This window comes from Canis lupus, chromosome 30 (assembly GCF_011100685.1).
Source record: "Canis lupus familiaris isolate Mischka breed German Shepherd chromosome 30, alternate assembly UU_Cfam_GSD_1.0, whole genome shotgun sequence".
NCBI lineage: Eukaryota > Metazoa > Chordata > Mammalia > Carnivora > Canidae > Canis > Canis lupus.
The window spans coordinates 6,740,790-6,764,356 of NC_049251.1; the positions used below are offsets into that span (position 1 = coordinate 6,740,790).

The following is a 23,567-nucleotide window of genomic DNA, read 5'->3' on the forward strand; positions in this document are numbered from 1 at the left end:
GAAAATACGTTTAAGCCTTAACAGGAAATAATAATCTATTATAATTATTATTGTTCTCCCAGAAGAGGAAAGATTGTGCTAACACTACAGTATCTGTAAATGCTATTGCAAACTGATCAGTTTTCAAATAGGTTCCCACCTGTGTCTCTGAAGAGCGGCAGCTAAAACAAATGAGTGAGATTTCCTGCAGTCCTCTGAGATACAATATTTATTATTTTTATCCTGGGCTACAATGTAAGCTACGGGATATTTGTAGTATAAACTGTGGGGCTATACTGACTGATGAGTACCAAAGTGTTAAACCCTGGATCAGAAACTGAAAAACCCTCTGCCTGGAACAACTTCCAACCTCTTCTTTACCCTGACCCTTGGTCTTTCTCTTCTAGGTCTTAGCTATTACCTCCTCCAGGATGCCTTATCTTGCTTACCACCCCAACATGCCCTTCTTATGCTCCCTTCTAACTCCTCAAATCTCCCTACAGAAATACTTAATGAGGTATGTTGATAGCCCATTGACTTGTCTGTCACTCCCATTCAACTCTGAGCTCCATGAGGAAAAGACTACTTACCCTAAATTCATCTTTATAGTCACAATGCTTAGAGCAGTACCTGGTAAAGAGTAGGTGCTTAATACATCTTGAGGTCAGAAAGTATAATTATACCAGAAATGAAAGACTGTGAAAGGTTAAGATGGAAGTTATGAGTTGAGAGTTTCCATGAAATGATGAGCCCTTAGCTGAGGCTTGTAATTGTTGAGGTAGAGGAGAATGTAGGTCACACAAATAAGGCTGTAGAGAAATTTCAAGGTTAGGCATCATGAATATGAATGTTAAAGTCCCTGAGAATCATATTTCCTAGGACTTCTCCTGTAAGTATGTGAGCTCAGTCATATTCAAGGGTCTGATGATTTTTTTAGCCTTTTGGAAAATTCTGGTGGGAAAATTCCCAACTACTCCTGTGCTCAGAGATTTGATATGCTTTTTTCTTTTTAAATGGAAGTTGTAAAGACCAGAATTACACTTTTTGAAACAGAGGTATAAGCCAAAAAGAACTCTTTGGACTGAATGTTAAAGTATATTTTAATAGATTTTGAACTACTATCTATAGAAAATAATGTTCCTGCATCTGGAATTCTGCAGTTCAGCTGAGGGTGAAAGACCATCCGAATCAGTTTCTTAGTAGGCATAAGTGTACAGTATTAATCCACTCAGTACATCAACAGCTCTACCCCATTTTAAAAGTAAAGTTCACCGCCCCTCACTTCTCTTCCTCTACCAACCTCCATCTTTCTAGCCTTTCAATTATCCCATATCACCCTTCAGCTTCTTTCATTCAAATTCAATTCCAATTACTATTTCATTCACAAGGCAACACCATAAACCACTAACCCTTTTTTCTTGTCAATTTAAATTAAAAAATATATATTTTAGGATATACTCCTTCCACCCCAAACAAAGAAAAACTATGTAAGCCATGGGAAACTGCATAACAGGATTTGAAACACATTATAGAAATAGCTTCCTATGGAAAGAATCTGATCCTTTAATTTTTTAACTTGATAACAATAGAAGATAAAACCTAATGAAATAAAGACAAAAACTAACAGTTGAAAAATCCCTTCAAATATATGAGAAAACTTTGGCATATTTGGGATTAAAAATGAAAACAGCTCCTTCCAACATATGGCTCGAGGGTTATAAGCAGTCTAAAATGATTGTTCAATGTCCCAGCCTGCTAGATAGTTTTGGTATAGGAGGCCTGGTTAGGAAGAGGCAGAGGATCAATCTGCCTGTCTATTCTGTAACACTCTACATTGAGAATAGACTCTAGATGAAAGCTATACTGAATAAGCAATATGCAAGTGTATTTATTCATGTGCTTGCTGTCCAATCATTTCCTTAGAAAAATATGGGATAACAAAACAAAAATAAAAACAAAAGAAGAAAACTGTGAGGTAAAATTATATATACCATTTCCAAAGAAGTAAAATTACATATGCCATTAATATTACACCAGCAGTACTTAATGCATGTTCTTATTCATACTCCATTGAACAACCATGTACATAAGCCATGGTGTTTGAGTATGAATGCTACCAATTTTTACTCCACAGTGTGTGAGTAGTGTGAATATACACACTGGACTTATTTTCCTGTTCTAAATGTGTCTATATCATGAAGGTCATCAGCTGACATGATAATCTACACTGATAAACAGTTTCTGTTTAAGATACAAAGTGAAAAATGAAAGTAAATGGGTTCATCATAAAGAACAAAGCCTGGTCTCTTTTTAAATTCTTGTGTTAAAAACAACTATGGTTATAACTTTGTTCCTTATATGAGGTAATGTTTTCCTAGGTATATTTAACAATATTTACCCATCGATTAATTGGCATAACATCAAAAGAAACATCTGTGTTCCTACTAATCTGGCATGGTTTCTTAATCACATCAACAAAAGTTAGCAAAGCATGTGATGTCTTAGAAGAGAAAAATGGGAAAAGCTCTGCTTTAAATCACATTGTTTAGTGAGATCTATAATGGTTCCTAATTTGCTGACATTTGAATTGAAACTAAAAAGTGCAAAAGAAATCTATTAACCTAACCTAGACTGGGACCTCACTGAAGCTGGAATATTATCTCCTGAAGGGAGAAAGAACTTCGCATAGAAAAAAGGAATATTGTTTAATGAAAGGGTAAGAACAACTCTTTAGGAAGATGAGGGAGTGTAAGAACCAGAGTTCTCTCAGACATGGCAGTCACAATTTTTCTGAGAGAAAAACATCCATGTCACCATGTGATTAGAAGGCAAGAAGTGATGAATCATCTGGAAGTTGATGACTGTGATGGGCACAGGAATTCCAAAGCTTTGGAAGATCAGAAAAGATATCTGCAGGAGACTCTTCATGGACCCCTTAAATAAATTATTATCTTCCCTTTTTTATCTGTTATTTATATCTATGTCTCTTCACATAAGTTCAGTGTCTGATTCATCTTTGAGGTCCCTATAGCACCTACTATAATATGTTATATATTGTAAGATATATATGTGTTTATATATTGTAAGAATCTATGTAATAAATGTGTGCTTTTAATGCATTCCTCTATTAAGGCACATCTTTATGTTATGTCAATAATTTATTCAGATCCAAGTGTGATTAATTTATATTCATCTGTAAGGGGTACTTACTAAGCATCTACTATGTGCAAGGATCTCTAAGCTGTATGGGGCAATAAGTAGAAATTAACGTCAATATCTTCACTAAGAAGAGCTTATTACTGGAAATACTTTATCAGTAGAAAAGCTTTATTTTAAAATTGATAAACTAATTAAATCTCATAGCAGTTTAATCAATACTTAACTTATGCCCACTATATTAGAATTTTTTTGTAGGAACTGAACATTGCTTTTCATCCCACCATATTCATTAATGGGGTCTGAGGGAATGACTTTGGCAGTGGGCAAAAGGAGTCCTATATACAGAGGTTAAAAAAAAAAAAATGGTCGGTTTCGGGTACTCTACAACTGTCCTTAGCCTAGCTGAACCCATGGTGGGGTTTTGGTCCAAGAGGGAGACTGATCTGTGAGATATGATAAGGGAAAGGGAAATGAACAAAGAAGAAAGAATATACAACCATGGAACCTGAGTCCTCCCATAGGCTTATTGTTCCTTGCCCTGAGAAGACCCATTGCTACCAGAAAAGACCAGCTGTTCCAAGTAAATAATACCATTTCCTAAACAAGAAGAACAAAACTTTCAGCTGCATATAGGTAACATTATATACAGTTAGTAATGTTATTAACTAAAAAATGTTTATATTTATTAATTTTATTATATAGTAATAAATATATATTAAATATAATATATAAATATAACTATATTAACCAATAAATATATAGTTATATATTTATATAATTAATATATATCAACTATATAGTTATATTGTATGTATATTTAGTTACATAGTTATATATTTATATAATTCAGATAGTTATAAATTTATATTTATTTTTATATTATGTTTATATTCAGTTATATTTATATAATAGATATCCATTATATATGATATATATAATATATACCTCAACTATATAGTTATATAATGTGTGTGTGCATGTGTGTGTATTTAACAGCCACCCCCACCCCCAGAGTAAAAGCATATATATTCAGAAGACAGCATATGCTCATCACCAGAAATTTGAAGTGTTAAGTGAAGCAAAGGGATCCACACAGGCCTAGGTAACACAAGGCACTGAATATAAAGAATGTAGCTAACACAGGTCTTAAATTCCTGAGATACCAGAATGGCTTTATTCTGAGAGGCCACATTGATAGAGACATCTCTGAGCTGATCCCTTAGCAGGTGACTCAGCAGATCTGACACTCCCTGTGAGGTCAGCTATCTGCTGGAGAAGAGAAGACCTTTTTCAGGTACATCAGAATGGTTCTGTCTCAAATAACCTTCCCTTGCCTTTGTGCCTGGCTTCCAGAAGCTTGACAGAGAGTTTCTTGGAAAGAAGCCTGAAGTCAAGCAGTTAGCAAGGGAGAGTCAGCTGGAAGTTTGATTCAGTGTTACTTGTATCTCATTTCTGCAGAAATCAAGGTTTAACCATTTGAAGAGCCTCCTGATAATTTCCCCAGATGAGGACTTCATTGAATGCTTTCCTGTGCAGAATGGGGAAACCTGGTTAGTTGACTGGTTCCTCAACCCTGTTTAACTTTTGAAGTTTAGAGGCCCTGGGAGGAGAAACTGGATGGTGTCATTCTGCATCAAGATGGAGCCTCACTTATAATGAGCAGCTTCCCACTCCTCAGAGAGTACTCAGTTTCTTTGGAAAGATCAAGTGTTTGTGTTTTTAGAGGTATAGGTTTAAATCCCCAGTCTGCCCCTTGTTACTTGTGAGATTGGGGGCAATCACTTAACCCTCACATTCCTTATCTGTAAAACAGGGATGATAATAAGTTCTAGACTATTTACACTGTTATTTTGATAATTCAATAAGCTGAACTCCAGAAAAAGTTCTGTGAAAACTGTAAAACCTAAGACAAATACAAATTCTTATCATCGTAACTTTTCTTCCATATGAACCTGCTATTTATATATTTACCTCTACCACATTCTACTTCGTATTACAGCAACTTTTAAATATGTCTCTTTCCCTTCAAGACAGTAAGTTATTTTTAAAACTTGCATCACTATGTCTCCCTGAGAATGAAGCCTAGAACTTTGCAAATTCAGTAAATATTGAGGGAAGATACATTCTGAGTAGGTATATCTCTGTGTCATACAGTTTGTAGTTCTGATAGCTGTTTTTACTGCTCAGATTAAAAAAAAATAGACTTCAAAGGAAAATATCTTATTTCCACCTAAAGTAGTAATTTCATTTTTTAAAATATTTTTTATTAGAAGTAGTAATTTCAAATAGAATTCAGGAAACTTCCAGACATAAATTTGCTTCTAGGATGTCATGCTTAATAGCAAGAGTCATATAAAAGAACTCCTAAGCCAAAAACAGCCATGTTTACCTTTCTAGAAATGTGCTACCACTACCACCTTCCTCCAGCCAATTGAATTTCTGCCTTCTTCACTTGTTCCTAAGGCCAAGGGATGGTGGTTGCTTTCTATAGTTGCTACCCCAAATAAACTGTAGATATCTCTTTTATATCTTAACTTTTTACCTAGTTGGCAATTCTTTATATTAAATTTTCTTCTTCAAATTACTAATGTAGCTCCTGTCTCCTGATTGGATCCCACACAGCAGAGGTGGTACTGGCTATAATTCCAGCTCTCCCTCTGGAGCCATAATCTCAAGAACACTTCTTCTAAAGAAAGGGATGAGATGTCTGCATCATATTCACATGTCTGGAAAATCAAGATCCTTTTAGCAATAGGTCATAGCATCTGGCAATATCCTGAAAGGACTCTTCCGGCAATTGAGAGTGTCATGGGAGTCAAGCCCTTACTTTAAATTTCCATAGTTGGGCTTTATAATTATATTTTGTTCTTCTGAATGTGTTGTTCATTAAATAGAAACACACATTTATGCATATGTGTGCCTCATACATATAAAGCACGTACATTATAATCCTATATTAAATGCACAACATATCCTTTTTTTTGTAATAAAGTTTCTAATAAAATATGTAAGTCTTCCTTAGATTTTAGACAACAATATGCAACTCCTTCTTCTTGAAGCAATGGTTAACCTGGCAGACACTAGAGAAGCTCAGAAGGGGGCCATTCCTTTTTTCCTGTTGAGGAAATAAACAGTTGTATTTCCTTTAGCAGGAAGATTTTATCTGATAGAGAATATTAGGATCCAACCTGTTACTTGTATACTTTTATTAAAATTATTGATTTATTTAATTACTTGTATTTTACTTATTATGTAAAACTTCTTTTCTGTTTGTTTTTTAACAAGCTACGGAACATTAACCTAATTGTTTCCTGTGAGGTTAGGCACACTTTCTGCTCATTTTACAGGTGCAGATCGGAGAGTTAAGGGGTTCAGCTGAGGTCACACAGATAATAAGAGGTAGAAATAGAAACTTCTGACTCTCCCACTCCACCATGCTGCCTCTTCATGCTTCTTTTTTTTTTAAAAATAAAGTAGTATTTTAAGAACTAGACATTACTAGTACTTATTAAACATATTGTATCATGCCAAGTACTTTTGCACAGACTGAAACCATTACAAAATCCTCCTAAGATATGGTACAATTATTACCTCCATTTAATGGATGAGGCTTAGGGAGAACAGGATAATTGCTCAAAATTACACAGCTGTTAATTGTCAGAAGTGAGGTTCACATCTAGGCAGCCTTGACCTAGGACCCACACATTTCTATCACATATTATTATGCTGTTTTTTTACAAGACAGACATTTGCTGATTAAACAATGGGTCAGGTGTTCTTGTTTAATAAAGGGAAGAAGTGGGATCCCTGGGTGGCGCAGCGGTTTGGCGCCTGCCTTTGGCCCAGGGCGCGATCCTGGAGGAGACCTGGGATCGAATCCCACGTCGGGCTCCTGGTGCGTGGAGCCTGCTTCTCCCTCTGCCTGTGTCTCTGCCTCTCTCTCTCTCTCTCTCTGTGTGTGTGACTATCATAAAGAAATTAAAAAAAAATAAAGGGAAGAAGTATCAGACTCTTGATTTTGGCTCAGGTCATGCTCTCAGGGTTGTGAGGTCAAGCCTCATGTTGGACTCCACACTGGGCATGGAACCTTTTAGAATTCTCTCCCTCTCTCTCCTTCCCCCGCTGCCTTTTCTCCTCCCTTCAAAAAAAGAAAAAAGAAAGGGAAAAAAAGCGGTCACAGAAGTTAATAATCTAAATCCTCAAGAAATTTGCTATTTCTTAAGACATGAATAAACACAAAGTAAATAAAGTGAATACATGATAAAGAAATTTGTTAAAATAAAACTGATTTTTTGAATAGTCATGCAATTCTGTCTTTAAAAAATTTTTTAAAACTACATGCAAGGAAAGTATTGATTAAATGAACATATAAAACTACTAGTTATATAAATTATTGGTTTTGTCTGAAAACACGCTATTAATCAGTTCACTCTTTTTTAAGATTTATTTATTTGAAAGAGAGAGATAGTGTGTGTTTGTGTGTGTGTGTGTGTGTGTGTATACACATGCAAGGGCAAAGGCAGAGAGGAAGAGAGAAATCTTCAAGCAGGCTCCCTGCTGAGCATGGAGCCCAATGCAGGGCTTGATTCCATGACCCATGAGATCATGACCTGAGCCAAAATTAAGAGTTGGATGTTTAGCTAACTGGGCTACCCAGGTGCCCTAATCAGTTCACTTTTGTTAAGACTATTTTTTTAGACCAGTTTTAGGTTTACAACAAAACTGAGAGGGAGGTACAAAGATTTCCCATATGTCTCCTACCCACACATATGCACAGCCTCCCTCATTACCAACATCATGCCCCAGAATGGTACACTTTTTACCAAGGATGAATCCACAGTAATATATCATAATCACCCAAAGTCCATAGTTTTCCTTAGGGTTCATTCTTGGTGTTATATGTTCTATGGGTTTGGATAAATGTATAATGACATATAGCCATCAAGGTAGTATCAAGGTAGTTTCATTGCCCTGAAATCCTCTGTGCTTTGCTTATTCATTTCTCCACCATCACTCCTGGCAACCACCCATGTTTTCATTGTCTCCATAGCTTTGCCTTTACTAGAATGTCATAGAGTTGGAATTATACAGATGTAGCCTATCAGTTCATTTTTAATTAATCATTTCTTCTCATCTTAGGAAGATGAGTTACAATTAGGACTGCATTGAAAAAAAGTGCAATAGGTTGCAAAGTTCTTCATTAAGTATAAAGTAAAAGGACATAGACTATACTGGGTTAGATAGAGAAAGTGCTTCTGTAAGCAAATGACAAATGGCCTAAAAAAATCTTCAATAAACAATGACTGGCAACAATACTTTTGGCCATGAAAATTGGTATTGAACTTTCCCATTCCCCATAAATAATTATAAAAATGAGGGGGGGGGGATTCTGAAGCAACAGTTTTCAGGCATTGAATCAGAAGCACTAGAAAAGAGTGATTTTTTTTTAAGATTTTATTTATTTATTCATGTGAGACAGAGAGAGAGAGAGGCAGAGAGACAGGCAGTGGGAGAAGCTTGGCTCCACGCAGGGAACCCAACGTGGGACTGGATCCGGGGTCTCCAGGACCACACCCTGGGCTGAAGGTGGCACTAAACCGCTGAGCCACCTGGGCTGCCCCGAAGACAGTGATTCTTAAGAGAAGAAAAACATATGTGAATCCCAAATACTCCTTGGCTTTCTGGGACTCGAGGTATACACTAAACCACACTTCAAGGAAATGCCATTTAAGTCAAGATGGTAACCTTACTGAGCTGAAGGGCCTGAGTTTGAATTTAAGGCAGTTGAAGAAGCTGGAATTTGAAGAGCAGAATACTGATGAAAATGAAGCTGCACCAGTGAGGGGATTGCCAGAAGTCTATATGAGAGCTAACCAGGGTTTTTGGCGGATGGCTGGGATGTGCATGTACAAGGCTAGATTCAGATCTATACTACCAATAAATAAATAAATAAATAAATAAATAAATAAATAAATAAATAAATGAAAACACTAAATATTCTTTTGTATGAAAACAAATTATTCCATTTGGAAATTAGAAGTTATAGGAAGATAGAACATCAGAAATTATAAATATAAAAGACTTCTGTCTTCTGTTAATTTCTTTAAAAGAAAATTGATTAAAGCAAAGTTAGCATAGTCTTTTGAGTTTATACTGTATTTAGAAGCAAAATATATGGTAACAGTAACCCAAAGGATAGAGGATGGAATTATACTGTTAAAAGTTTCTTGCATTTTTTTAAGTGTTACAATATTATCTCTAAGTGGAAAGCAGTAAGTTAAGAATGCACAGTTAAATCTGAGAGTAAACACTAAAAAATAGATTTATGGTGACTTAACTTTACATATAAAGACAAAGGTTGAAAATAGAAGAATGGAAAAGAATATGACATACAAACAATAAGCATATGAATGAGGATATAGTGATAAAAATATCCAGGCAAGCACAATTACTATGGACAAAGCAGAGAACTTCCAGATAAGCAGTGATGGCATGGATGAAGAAGGAAATATAACAATAACAGCTAATTAGCCAAGAAACAATTTTACATGTTTGTACATCTAATGATAGCTTCAAAATAAATGAAAAAAAAACAAACACAAAGGGATAATCAGGTAAATTCACAACTACATTTGGACATTTTAACACATATTTATCAATGGACGATTAAATTGACCAAAAACTCCGTAAGGATATAATTGTTAACAATATCATCAATCTTCTTGACCTATTGATATTGACAGAATTGATATTGTTATTCACAGAATATTACAACCAACAAGACAGAATATTCTTTTTTATTTATTTATTTATTTTTTTTTTTTTTTGAGAGAGAGAGAGAGGGAAGGGGGAAGGGCAGAGGCAAAAGGAGAGAGAGAATCTTAAGGAGACTTCCCATTGAGTGCAGAGCCCAATATGACACCTGATCTGATAACTCTGAGATAGATGGTGACCTGAGCCAAAATCAAGAGCTGGATGCTTTAAGGACTGAGCCAGCCAGGTGCCCCAAGAATACTATTCTTTTTAAGAACATATGTAACATTCACCAAGATAAAAATAAGCTGCTCTGTAAGCATATTACATTCAATAATTTTCAAACAATTGAAATCTTGCTGCATATGTTCAATAACCACAATTGAATTAAATTAGAAATTGGTATCAACAGATTGCTACTCAAACACCAAATATTTGGGAAAAATAAAATAATGCATTTCTACAGAACACACAGGACAACGAACAAATTACAAGACAAACTAGAAAATACTCAAACTGAATTATAGTGAAAATGCAACATAGAAAACTTTGTGTGATGAAGCCAAAGCTCACAGAGAAACTTGTGGCTTTTAAATACTTATATTAGAAATGTAATAAAGGGGGCACCTGGGTGACTTGGTGGTTGAGCATCTGCCTTTGGCTCAGGTTGTGATCCTGGGGTCCCGGGATCAAGTCCTGCATCGGGCTCCCTGAGAGGAGCCTGCTTCTCCCTCTGCCTGTGTCTCTGCCTCTCTCTGTGTCTCTCATGAATAAATAAAATAAAATCTTAAGAAAAGAGAGAGAAGAAAAGCAATAAGGAAGTTCAGTCCAGAAGGGCAACACAAGAAGGTCCTGAACTCACCCCTCCACATCCACACCAAATTATACCTATTTATATAACAATTCCTCCTGAAGAAGAACTGACAGCCAACTAAACAGCTTCTGCACAACAAAAGACAGAGGGAAGAGCAAATGAGAACAGCAAGACAGATGGCAAGAGAGGGAACCCTCATTCCTGCAGCCAACTGCAGTACAGAGGGCTAGTACTGAGGGACCAGCAACAGATCCCTCCATCCTAGGGCACGGAAAAAAAGCCATGGTTTAAAAGGCAACTAATATATAAAAGGCCAGCCCTAGGGTCTGCTAAATTGTAGAAGAACTGCTGAAATGCTCTCTGGGTGAGAGAGACTGATGGAAAAAGTTGACACTCCCCCTCCACCTTAAAAGCACAGAGCTATGCACAGCCCAGGCACCCTAACCAGTCTGTTGTTTAAGTGAGCCCTGAGTCCCTAGCCCACATCAGCCCCAGCCCTCCTACCAAAGCAGCCACAGGACAGTATATACCAGAATACTCCTGATTAGCTCACTACACCCCCAGCCTTTGACCCAAGGTGACATATGCGCAAAGCACCCCAGAATACTCAGGCCCACTGACTACACATGCTTGCTAGGGCACCCCTGGTGTGAAGTACTCCAGAACCTCTCAACTGAGGTCTGCTTCAGATCCAGCCACCCTGCCAGGGTGCATCCTGCACAGAGTACCTTGAAACACTCAGGCCTAGACTGGCCTAACTCCAGTTGCCTGGCCAGGGCACCCCTGCACTGAGCATTTTGGGACAAAGTATGGAGAGACCTGGACAACCTGGCTTGCAATCATTTCAGTGTCAGCTCTCCCACCAGGGCACATTTTGTGCAGAGAGCCCAGAGACCGGGCAGCCCCAGTGGCGCAGCAGTTTAGCACCACCAGCAGCCCGGAGTGTGATCCTAGAGACCCGGGATCGAGTCCCACGTCGGGCTCCCTGCATGGAGCCTGCTTCTCCCTCTGCCCATGTCTATACATCTCTCTCTCTCGCTAGCTCGCTTGCTCTGTGTCTCTCATGAATAAATAAATACAATTAAAAAAAGAGAGAGAGAGAGAGAGAGAGAGAGAGCCCAGAGACCATCCTGGCTGTGTCAGGGTGCCTCCTGTGTGGAGTGCCCCAGGACCTCCCAGCCTGTGCCCCACCTCAACTCCAGCTGCCCCTTCAGGGCACTCTGTGCAGAAATTCCTGGAACATCCCAGTTTACAACCACTTCAGCTTCACCAATCCTGCCAAGGTAACCACTATGTGTATTGCCCAGGTCCCCCCAGCTTATACCTACTTTAGTTTCAGGTGTCTTGCCAGGGTACCCTCTGTGGAGAAAACTCAGGAACCCCCTAGCCCTCATACCACCTTAGCTCCAGCCACCCTTTCAAGGCACTCCCTGCAGAGAATGCCCTGGATTATACCCATTTCAGCCTCAGCTGTCCTGCCAGGGTATTCTCAATGCATAGAACCCTGGAACACCCTGGCCTACATCCACTTCAGCTTTAGCTTTCCTTTTTTTTTTTTTTTAAATTTTTATTTATTTATGATAGTCACAGAGAGAGAAAGAGAGAGAGGCAGAGACATAGGCAGAGGGAGAAGCAGGCTCCATGCACCAGGAGCCCGATGTGGGATTCGATCCCGGGTCTCCAGGATCGCGCCCTGGGCCAAAGGCAGGCGCCAAACCGCTGCGCCACCCAGAGATCCCCAGCTTTAGCTTTCCTGACAGAGTGTCCACTATGTGGAAAGCTGTAGGACCCCCACCACGTGCCCAGTCACAGTTCCTACCAGCTAGCAAAAGTCACTCCACACACACAGTACTCAGGGATTGACCATACACAAGACAATTCATTCAAGTTTAGGAGAGGTATCTGTTCTGCCTAAACCATTGAAGCATACACAGAAAGTCAAGTAAAACGATGATACAAAGGAATATGCTCCAAATAAAGGGGGAAAAAAACTCGGAAAAAGAACTAAATGTGACAGATGTAAGAAATATGCCTGATAAAGAATTTAAAGTAATGATCATAAAGAGATTTACAAGGCTGTAGAAAAGAGCCAAAGAAATCAGTGAGACTGGTTTCTCTTTAAAGAGAAAATATTTTTGGAAAAAGACAATAAGAATACAATGAATGATATAAAAAAAAAAACACTAGAGGGACTCGAGATTAGCAGATGCAGGAAAACAAATCAGTGATTGGAAGACAGGGTAGTGGAAAGCAACCAAGATGAACAGCAAAAACAGAAAAGAATTTTTTAAAAATGAGCATAGGTTAAGGGATCTCTTAGACAATGTCAAGCAAACATTCATGTTATAGGGGTCCCAGATGAAAAAAGAAAGAAAAAGAGTAGGAAAATTATTTGTAGAAATAATAGCTAAAAACTTCCCTAACCTAGGGAAGGAAATAAATATCCAGGTCCAAAAAGCACAGAGAGTTCCAAACAAGATGAACCCAAGGAGGTCCACACCATAACACATAATAATTAAAATGTCAAAGAAATTAAAGATAGAGAATTTTTAAAACAGCAAGACAAGGGTACCTGAGTGGCTCAGTTGAGTGAGCATCTGAGTGTTAGTTTCCACTCATATCGTGATCTTGGGTTGGTGAGATTGAGCCTGGCATTGGGCTCCACACCCTGCTTCTTCTCCCTCTGCCTCTCTCTCTTTCCCCTGCCTCTTCTCTCTTCTTCTCCCTCTGCCTCTCTCTCTTTCTCAAAAAGTAAAATAAAATGAAGTAAAAACAGCAAGAATGAAGCAAAAAGTTACCTACAAGGGAAAACCTATAAGGCTATCAGCTGGTTTTTCAGCAGAAACTTCGCAGGCCAGAAGAGAATGGCATAATATATTCAAAGTGCTAAAAGGAAAAACCCTACAACCAAGGATACTGTACCTAGCAAGATATCATTGAGATTTGAGAAAGAGATAGTTTTCAAGACAACAAAAGATAAAGGAATTTATCACCAATAAACCAGTCTTACAAGAAATGTTAAAGGGATTTCCCTAAGTGGAAAAGAAATGGCCATAAGTAGATATAAGAAAATTATTAATAAAAAAGATGTAAGGGGCATCTTGGTTAGTTGGTTAAGCATCGACCTTTGACTCAGGTCATGATCCCAGGGTCCTGAGACCAAGCCCCATGTTGGGGCTTCCTGCTTACCTGGGAGCCTGCTTCTCCCTCTGTCTCTCCCATTGCTTGTGCTCTCTCCCTCTCTCCCTCTCAAATAAATAAATAAAATCTTTTTTAAAAAGATAAACTATGACAGCATATACATAAAACATGAAGTAAAAAAAGATGTGTTTTTTAAAAGACATGTTTGAACTTAAATCATCATCAAATTAATATAGACTGTTATTTTCTTAGGAAGTTATATACGAAACTCACAGTAACCACAAAGCCAAAACTTATAATGGACAAATGAAAAATATAGAGAAAAAAATCCAAATATAACACTACAGAAATTCATCAGTCACAAAGAAAGAAAGAAAGAGAAGAAGAAAGGAATAGAGAAGAACTACAAAACAACCAGAAAAAAATAGAATGGCAATAAGTACATACTTATTGGTAATCTGTAATTAAATGTTAATGGCCTAAATGCTCCAGTCAAAATACACAGGGTAACAGAGTGGATTAAAAACAAGACTCATCTGTATGCTGCTTACAAGAGACTCACCTCAGACCTAGAAACATACAGACTGAAAGTGAAGGGATGAAAGAACATTTACCATGCGTGAGGAAGAAAAAAAGTCACAGTAACAGTACTTATATCAGACAAAATGGACTTTAGAACAAAGACTGTAACAAGAGACAAGGACATTATGTAATGTTAAATGGATCAATCCAACAAGAACATATAGCAATTATAAATATCTACACATCTAACACTGGAGTACTTAAATACATAAAGCAAATATCAACAAAAATAAAGAGAGAAATTGGTAGTCATACAATAATAGTAGGGAATCTTAACACCCCACTTACAACAATGGTTAGATCATCTAGGCAGAAAATCAACAAGGAAATAGTGTCTCTGAAAACACATTGGACAGATGGACCTAACAAATATACACACAATATTCCAACCAAAAACAACAGAATACTCATTCTTTTCAAGGGCATATGGAACATTCTCCAGAATAGATCCAGAATAGATCACGTTAGGCCACAAAACAAGCCTCAAAATATTTAAGAAGACTGAAATCATATCATGCATCTTTACTGACCAAAGTGGTATGAAACTAGAAATAAATCATAAGAACAACACTGAAAAAAACCAGAAACACATGGAGGCTAAATAAAACGATACTAAACAACCCAATTGGTCAATGAAGGAATCAAAAAAAGAAATTAAAAACTATATGGAGACAACAAAAATGAAAATACAATAGTCCAAAACAGTAAAAGCATTTCTATAATGGAAATACACAGTGATACAAACCCACCTCAAAAAATAAATAACATGACCTTACACCTAAATGAACTATGAAAATAATAAACAAAGCCAAAGTTTAGTAGAGGGAAGGAAATAAGAAAGATCAGATCAGAAGTAAATGACATAGAGACTTAACAGAAGGTGGCAGGGGGAGGGGGGAAATCAATGAAACTAAGAGCTAGCTATTTAAAAATATTAACAAAATTGATAAACTCTTAGTCAGATTCATCAAGGAAAAAAAAGAGAAAGGAGCCAAGTAAATAAAATTAGAAATGAGAGAGAAGTAACAACTGACACCAGAGAAGCACAAAGGATTATAAGAGAATACTATGAAAACTTACATGCCAACAAATTGGACAACCTAGAAGAAATGGATAAGTTCCTAGAAATATAAAATCTTCCAAAACTGAATCAGGAGGAAATAGAAAATCTGAACAGACTGTTCACAAGTAACGAAATTGAATCAGTAATCAAAACACTACCAAAATATAAAAGTCTAGGATCAGATGGATTTACAGGCAAATTCTATCAGATATTTAAAAAGGAGTTGGTTAATGCATGTCCTCCTCAAATTATGCCAAAAAATTGAAAAGAAAGAAAAGCTTCCAAATATATTCTATAAGGCCGGTATTACATTGATACCAAAATCAGACAAAGATATTATAAAGAAAAGAAAGTAATAGGCCAATATCTCTGAGAAACATAGATGCAAAAATCCTCAAAAAAATATTAACAAACCACATGCAACAATACATTTGAAAGACCATTCATTGTAATCAAGTGGGATTTATCCTGAGGGTGCAAAGATAATATTTGCAAAACAATCCATGTGATATACCACATCAAAAATATATAGTATAAAAGTCATATAATCATCTCAATAGATGCAGAAAAAAACATTTGACAATTTTCAACATCCATTCATGATAAAAACTCTCAATAAAGTGGGTTTAGAGGAAACATATCCCAACATAATGAAGACCATACATGAAAAACCCACAGCTAACATATTCAGTGGTATAAAACTCAGCTTTTCCTCTAAGATCAGGAGACAAGGATATTCATTCTCACCATTTTTTAATTTAACATGGTAAAAGTCCTTGCCTTAGCAATCAGACAAGAGAAAGAAATGAGGCATCCATATTGGCAAGGAAGAAGTTAAATTGTGACTATTTGCAGATGATTTCATTCTATACACAGAAAATCTTAGAGTTTACCAAAAAACTTTAGAAGCAATAAATGAATTCAGCTAAATTGCAGGACACAAAATTAATACACAGAAATTGGTAGCACTTCTGTACATTAATACAGTGGCAGAAAGAGAAATTAAGAAAGCAATCCTATTCAGAATTACACCAAAAAAAAAAAAAATCTAGTTATAAACTTAACCAAAGAGGTGAAAGACTTATACTCTGAAAATCTTAAAACACTGATGAAAGAAAATGAAGATGACACAAAGAAATGGAAAGATATTTCATGCTCATGGATTGGAAGAATTAATATTGTTAAAATGTCCACATTACCCAAAGCAATCTACAGATTCAATGCAATCCCTATCAAAATACTAACAATATTTTTCACAAAACTAAAACAAATAATACTATAATTTCTATAGAACCGAAAAGACTGACTAGCCAAGGCAATCTTAGAGAAATAAATAAAGTGGCATATAGATGGGTCTTATTTTTTGTATCCATTCTGTTCCAATTTCAGATTTCAAGATATAGTGCAAAACTGTAGTAATCAAGAATATGGTACTGGCACAGAGAACAATGGAACAGAATAGAGAGCTTAGAGAGCTGCCTGTGTCTCTGCCTCTCTCTCTGTGTCTCTCATGAGTAAATTAATAAAATCTTCTTTAAAAAGTGTCACTAGATTGATGAAAGTATATGGAGCTAACTTCTTGCTACATTCTGGTATTTAAAAAATAGTACTGAATATAAATGGCTCAGGGAATACATTTAATTTAATACGTTAATGAAATTTAATAAAATGTTGAATTATTTGATGAAATTAATATGAATACCTTCAAAAGTATACAACTGGAAGGAGGCTGCAGGGAGGAAAAGGGCATGAAAATAAGCTAAACTCATGGTCTTTCATAGCTGGAGTTGACGGATATTATTAAAAGTAGATAAATCATAAAATGGCAGTTTAATGCTTATTTTTTAGAATTATATTTAAATGTAACTTTCAGGGAAATGGACTGCTATTAAATTCAAGAAAAGCTAATTCTGATATAAAATAACACAGAACACAACTTATTTACTGTATTTATGTCTTAAAGAAACTGTGTTTCTTGAATCCGAACTTTTATGTGTTCATTTAAAAAATTATTTCGACCCTCACTGGCTTCCCCTGACCACAAAACCATGACAGGTGCTTATTCAGAGCCTGGGAAACAAGGCCTCCAGTTCAATGAAAGCCTTAGGAAACTATTTAGAGAGAGGTAGTTCTGGAGACAGAAAAGCATTCAAGAAAAATCATTTCCATTTTAGACGTATGCAGAGATTGGAGATGACATGTGGCCAAGAACACATTCCATCTCTTCAGTAGTCATTGTTTTTTGCAGGAAGCAATTGTAATTCAGGAGATGGAAATAAACATAATATAGAGTTGTCCTGGCTTCAGTGTCTGCTAAAATCAGGAAACAACAAGTCTGATTCTGATTGTGACATCAAACTCCAGAGGAAGCCAACTAGTTTCTTGTTTGCTTTTGTCTGACACGTCCTATGATGATTAACTCTGTGCCCCCCATTCTCTCCAGGGCACTAGACTTTGGGCCTTCCTCACCTGTAAACAGAATCAGGATGTCCTGAAGTTCAGCCAAGAACATCTTGTCTGGAGTAAGATAACTCCACAAAACACACATTTGCACAGATTGACGGAGCTGCGGGGAAAGACGAAAAGAAAGTCAGCAAGGGACTCTGACATCCATTTGCTTATAATGAATTCCATCAAATGCCAATATTCATATGCAACTCAGGAGGGAGAAATTAGGAATAGATCCATGAAAGACATTCATCTTCTATGTTATAAACAGCTTTGGTAAAATGGTATTACCAAGTGCCAAGTTGGAGAAAGGGAAAGAAGTGTAAAAGGGATAAAATCTTGAGTGCAACAGAGGACTTCTTAGACTGTCACATTACATATCACAGGAGAGGAAAGAAATCGTAGTGAAGGAAACGTCTGTAGAGGGCTGACAACAGGTCTGCAGGCATGTATTCCTACAGGTATTTCAAAGCACCTTTTTGTGCCTCTGTCTTTTTACCTACAAGATAGATGAGCATCAATACGTTTCCACTACAAATGGAGACCCTATTGATTATCATTTTTCAGCCACTAGCCAGGCCACTTGGTAAAAGGAAAAGCGGGTCATTGTATTAACAGACATTGTGGCTCTTTAAAAAAAAAAAAATCATACTTCTGAAAGGATGAAAACTACTGTTATCCTGAAAATTGGTTCCAGGAGACAAGGGGGAGAAGCTCTGAGGGCACACATCAATTACTCTTTCCAGAGGTGAGGTCATGTCCCTTTCATGTCAGAGAAGAGAGTATCTGTACTACATAATAAGAGTCAGAAATTCCATCGAAGAGGGTAATCTTTCACATTAGTAACTGACATGATGGGTTTTTTTTCTGAATTAACTGAAATGATTGTATGATATGGTACTATAATATATAAACCCCTCTAGATGATATATTTAGGCAGCAGCACTGGTTGGGTGCTAATTGATGTGATAATTTATGTACTATTAGGACATTTACTGCTATGAAGAGCACTTACTATTGTAAGTTAAAAATACAATTGCTGGAAGAGATAACTATCCAACTCATTTCACAGATAAGGAACTGCAGTTAGGTGACACTGGGCAAAAGGAACTGCAGTTAGGTGACACTGGGCAAAAAGAAAAACCACAATAATGATCTTCCAAATCACCTAGTGTGTTTCCTTTTACACTCACCTAAGTGCATTATGGAAGCCACAGAACTGATAGAAATATTCTATCATGTCCAGGGGTGAACTGCTAAACCTAGATTCATCTTTTCCATGCCAACTGGTATGTATGGCTGAAAAATATTCCAAGATATTCGTTCTTGTTTTTCTCTCTGAATTTTTCTCTTTCCCCTAGTCAATTCAAGAAGCTCTGGGTTTCAATGCCTCAAGGAGATATACAACTTGAGCAGAAATAACAGTTGCACGAAAAATTCTCTGAATTGTATCTTCAAAAGCCCAAGCACATTGAGAAGAGAGTTTGATGGAAAAAGCATATATGCTTGAAAAAAAAAAAGTAGATGAGACAGAAGTGTTTTTCCCCTGAGCTGAAAGAGACTCCCCTGCTGGGGACAGGTGTGCAGGCCTCACCCCCACTTCATGGTAATATTCCAGAACTGACTTCCAGTTGTCTGTAGGAGGTTGAGTCAGTGGCCACTGGGATTTACTGAACATTCCTGTGTGCTGAGCATGGCAAGGAGTAACAAAGAGCTGCTAGAGCTGAAAGGTCACATTGGCAGGGAAAGTGAATAGTCAGAGCAACAATACGTGGAGTACAGATGGCTCCTTCCCAATTCCCCTGATGTCTTGATGCCTGATAATTTGGCAGCGTCGATTCTGAAACAATGACAGGACCTAGTGGAAGAGTGGCAAAGACTATCTCTTTATCCTAACTTATTCAGTGAGGCCCTTTTGAGCCCTTTTCTCAAGTAGGCCTCCACCTTGGGCCATGAAAATGGCAGGATTTTCAGAGGATACAGAGGATTTCATCCCTGCCCTTTTACACCCCCACAGACACACACTAAGGGACTTGACCAAACACCAGCATAGTTTCTAACAACTCAAGATTTTGGATTGGTAAAAGGAATAAGTGGGCTGCTTTGAACTATGTCTAGAGCTGCATTTCTGTTCTTATAAAGATCCAATTTATAAGGCAAGTATAATTTTTAATTCCCCAAAGGACTGGATTGCCAGTTATCCAAGTTATCCAGCTACATTATCCTCAATTTTCTTCTTTATATCAGGGAGGATATCTTCACCTAAGATGGAAATCAAAAGATTTTTATGTTCTAGATTTGAAGCTCACCACTTGGGATCCCTGGGTGGCGCAGCGGTTTGGCGCCTGCCTTTGGCCCAGGGCGCGATCCTGGAGACCCGGGATTGAATCCCACATCGGGCTCCCGGTGCATGGAGCCTGCTTCTCCCTCTGCCTGTGTCTCTGCCTCTCTCTCTCTCTCTCTCTCTCTCTCTCTCTGATGACTATCATAAATAAATAAATTAAAAAAAAAAAAAAAGCTCACCACTTCAGGGGGCCACCAGGGGATCTCCTTCAGTTCCCTCTTCTGACACCAGAGCTATTAAAAGATAAAATGAGGCATATTAAACATTTTTAAGAGTTTATTTAAACAAAAATCTATTTGAATCAGGCAGTGCCAAACCAGAAGTGGTAAGGAGGGCTTCTCATATCAGATGAGTTAAGCCTTTATTCCGTCTTGAGTTAATTTCTGTGAGTGGTATAACAAAGGGATCCAACTTCATTTTTCTGCATGTAGTTATCCAGTTTTCCTAACACCATTTGCTGAAAAGACTTACTCCTCCCATTGTGTAGATTAAAAACAGAAATCCTAGAGAAGACAACTTACTCATGGTGATGGATCCTCTAAGAAATTCATGTTTTTTGTACTAAACCATACAGACCTAAGCCTTGTATGTACAGTTGCCTTCCATCCCCAAGTTCTCTAGGTAGGGTTCTTTCAGGGGTCTCCGGGGAATACACCTAATAACTGGATCTTCCATTATTCTTCTACCATTGAACTTGAAGAAGATGTGCCTGGGAGTGAAAGCAAAGCAAAGGATAGAAAGTAGAAATAGGAGTGGAATTTTGGACACGGAGTACAAAAGAAAGAGCAAAGTGACAGAGGCAGATTATTCCTTAATCAGTCATGGGGGAGAGAAGGTTGTAACGTCCAGGCTGAGAGCAGAAACTACTCACTACTCAAAAGTGCAGTTAGTATTTTCTTCCATTGAATTTGTGAGGGAAAGAGGCACAACTCTAGACGTGCTATTGGAGTGGTCAAAGATATCTCAACCAATGCAGATCTGAAAGTCTAACAGATTCATGCCTAGGCCAAAGAATATCTAGATGGGACAGACATCACAAGATAAGTTTTCACCTTCTACAGTGGGCCATGTCTGCTTTTTTAAAAAAATACAATCTAACTTTTCACCAAGTACTTATCTTTATTTACATCATACGAGTTTTATGGTTCTCTGCTTATTTGACATATACATATAGCTAATTCACTTCTTCAATTAATCTGCGTTCCTTAAAAAGTCACACATGCTCTTAGTCATCAATTTTTCATGGTTGATAAATTCCCTGACAATGATGAATTCCAATGAGATGAAAAAAACCTATGGCATGATTCTTCCAAATGTTTATCAGTAAAGCAAGGTCACACAAATGCAGACTGAAGCAATGGACTTAATACAAAGTAACACTGAAATTATTTATATTTTTCCAAAGAAATGAATAATTAAAAAAAAAAAAGAAATGAATAATTTTTATGTTTAAGTAAATATTGGACATTACCTAGTTAGGGAGATTAAAAACATCCAAATTCCTCTCAAAATGAATACATATCTAAAAATAATTTGAAAATGTTCATATACTTATTATAGCTTTCTAAAAACTGAACCAAGTAGAAACAGGACATATACAGTGGTTCAATGCCCCAGATTTCATTGTTAGTTTTGGAGACAGTTTGCTAGGATCTAGTCAGAGACCCACCAAAAAAACAAGAAATACCAAAAAGCTAAAACAAAAAAGCCATGGCCCATTTGAGGACCATGGCAGAAGCTTTTTCCCCCACATTAAGCATTACTTTTAATTAAGTATTTTATAGGCAAGGGCTCACATTTAAAAAAAAAAAAAAAAAAAAGGATGGGTGCCTGGGCAGCTCAGTCAGTCAAATGTCTGCCTTTGGCTTGGGTCATGATCTCAAAGTCTTGGGATCTAGCTTGGCATTGGGCTTCCTGCTCAGCAGGGAGTCTGCATCTCCCTCTCTGCTGCTCCCCCTGCTTGTGCTCTCTCCATCAAATGAATATATATACATATTTTTTAATGTAGAAGGCTAAGGCTAAAACCTGTGTTGTGTGGGCCTTGTGTTTGGTTGTCCTTAACCACATGCCAGCTGTCAGACTCCAGGGCTGGAGACTCTCCTTGAATGAGTGGAAGGAAGATGTGGTGGTATCAACTCAACAGTGGGCGAACAAAAACTAAATTGTCATCTTTCTCACATAGGCTGCTGCTAATTCCATGGGAAGTTGATAGAGCAAGAAGAGGAAAAATAAAATTTCACCTTCTCCAGACCAATGAAGATTAAAAGCATATATTCCTCTCATGGAGATGTGGAAAGTAAAGGGAAGGGATAGGATAAGGAAGCAAAACTAATACTGAAGGCATAAAAATGGGAACCTTGCCTTGTCTGTCTCCTAAAAGGCCCCAGAAGAATATGACCAAAGCATTGAAAAGAGAGAAGGACTACTTCCCACAAGGTAATTGTTACTCATCACTTACAACAGATTTAACCAATTTAAGTTAAAACTAGTTGAATCCATTATTTGAAGACACTCTGGTCATTATTCACTTTTTTTTTTTAATTTAAGTTTCATTGTCTTCTAGTAATTATTTTTATTGTGGTAAAATATACATCGCATAAAATTTACCATTTTAACCATTTTTCAGTGTACAGTTCAGCAGCATTAAGTACATTCGCATTGTTGTGCGACCATCACCACCATCCATCTCCACAACGTCTCATCTTCTGAAACTTAGACTCTATACTTGTTAAACACTAATGTTGCATTGCCCTCTGCCCTCAGTACCTGGAAACCATGCTATCTTCTGTCTCTATGAATCTGATTATTCAAGAACCCTCATACAAGTGGAATCACACAATATTTATCTCTTTTTTTCAAGATTTTTATTTATTCATGAGAGACACACAGAGAGAGGCAGAGACACAGGCAGAGGGAGAAGCAGGCTCCCTGCAGGGAGCCCGATGTGGGACTCGATCCTGGTCTCCAGGATCATGCCCTCAGCCGAAGGCAGATGCTCAACCGCTGAGCTACCCAGCATCCCAATGCTTATCTTTTTTTGTCTGGCTTATTTTTCTGAGCATAACGATGTCCTCAGGTTTCATCCATGTTGTAGCATGTGCCAGAATTTCATTTCTTTTTAAAGCTGAATAATATTTCATTGTATGTCTGTAGAATTTGTTTTACAAGTTCATTTACATTTCTTACATATATTGTTTATATTTGTTCATCAGTTCCTTTGTTGATAGATACTGGGTTGTTTCTACCTATTGGCTATTATAAGTAAGCTACTGTAAATATGGGTG

At 37.2% G+C, this 23,567-nt stretch overlaps 1 long non-coding RNA gene across 31 annotated transcripts in view; it reads right to left on the minus strand.

Moving 5' to 3' along the window:
• Positions 1-23,567, minus strand: part of LOC102155895 — a 648,303-nt gene that overhangs the window by 383,660 nt on the left and 241,076 nt on the right. For all 31 annotated transcript variants that reach the window (XR_005381490.1, XR_005381486.1, XR_005381489.1 and 28 more), the window contains 2 exons: positions 20,463-20,516; positions 17,961-18,057 (listed from right to left, as the gene is read on the minus strand). This is a non-coding gene — a long non-coding RNA (uncharacterized LOC102155895). The remainder of the gene's footprint in view (positions 1-17,960; positions 18,058-20,462; positions 20,517-23,567) is intronic.